Raw genomic sequence first — 1351 nt, forward strand, 5'->3', positions numbered from 1 at the left:
TATTATTATTATTATTACTATTATTTTTATTATTATTATTATTATTATTATTATTATTATTATTTGTATATATAAATAGAAATATGTTTATAAAAATACGTTAAACGATATTAAACGGGTTTATATACGCTCGGCGATCATTTTACGAAAAAAGAGTTAGGCGCAGTAACGAAAATTTTCGTCTGAATATAAAATTTTAAAAAAGAGAAAAAAAAACAAAAATTAGGAAAAAAAGGGACAAAAATATACAATAAGAGAGAGAAAAAAAAATCTAAGCCTGCTCTTCTTCTCAAGAGGAGGAATAGTAATCGCTAAGCGTTTGTAAAAGCGGAACGGCTAAAATTCTATATATTGCGTGATAATAAATCACTATTAAATACGTTAATGCCACTACTGGGCCTTAGCTGTTATTTCGTTCATTTTTATCGTTCGTTTTAATTTGTAATTAATTGTTTTCTTTTATCATATTATCGCTATATTTTATTTTTCTTTCTTTCTCTTTTTTTTTCTATTTCTTTTTATCACATTTTATCGATTATTAGAAAGAAAAAAAAACTATCTTATTAGCGAGAATAATATCATTATTATATTATCCCTTCCTTATCACGACGAGATTTTGCTCCTCGTGAAACGTCGATAAAATATTATAATCATCGTTTCTATGACTAAAATTTCTCCTCACGAAAAAAAAAAAAAAAACAAGACAAGTACTGTAATTTACAAAAAAGAAAGAAAAAAAAGAAAAGAAAAGAAAAGAAAGAAAGAAAATGCCTTAAAAATAATCGCGTTCCATTTTCAAAATGTAATTACTTTTTAGAATGTTAGATTCGATTTTATTCTCTCTTTTTTAAGAAACAAAAATAAAATGGTTGTGAATGAAAGAAAGAAAGAAAAAAAAAAAAAAGAAAAAAAGATACGATTGTTTCTAAATTTCTAATTATTATTTTACAGTATTAGTCTTAAAAAGCGAGGAAGGTATATATATATATACCTATGTAGTATATATATACATACATATATATATATACTACACCACAAAAAAAATGTGTGTGTAAAAGCGTTTACAATCGACGTAATGAACAATCGTCGATCCTCCCCCTCCCCCCTCATTTTTAACCGCGAGTGTCTTGAAGAAACAAATAAATAAATAAATAAAAAATGAAGCAAAAGAAAAAAAAAAAAAAAGAATTGTGTAGTCGAAATAACGAGACGAAGGAAAAAAGTAAACAAAAAGGAAAAAAAAAAAAAAAAGGAGAAGAAGAAGAAGAGAGAAAGATTACGAAACAAAAAATCTATATTTTATCGGGTAATTGTTAAAAAATAAATTAATAAATAAATAAAGAAAGAGATA

The sequence above is a fragment of the Polistes canadensis genome, unplaced genomic scaffold (assembly GCF_001313835.1).
Source record: "Polistes canadensis isolate GaletaPanama2010 unplaced genomic scaffold, ASM131383v1 scaffold_13, whole genome shotgun sequence".
NCBI classification, from domain to species: domain Eukaryota; kingdom Metazoa; phylum Arthropoda; class Insecta; order Hymenoptera; family Vespidae; genus Polistes; species Polistes canadensis.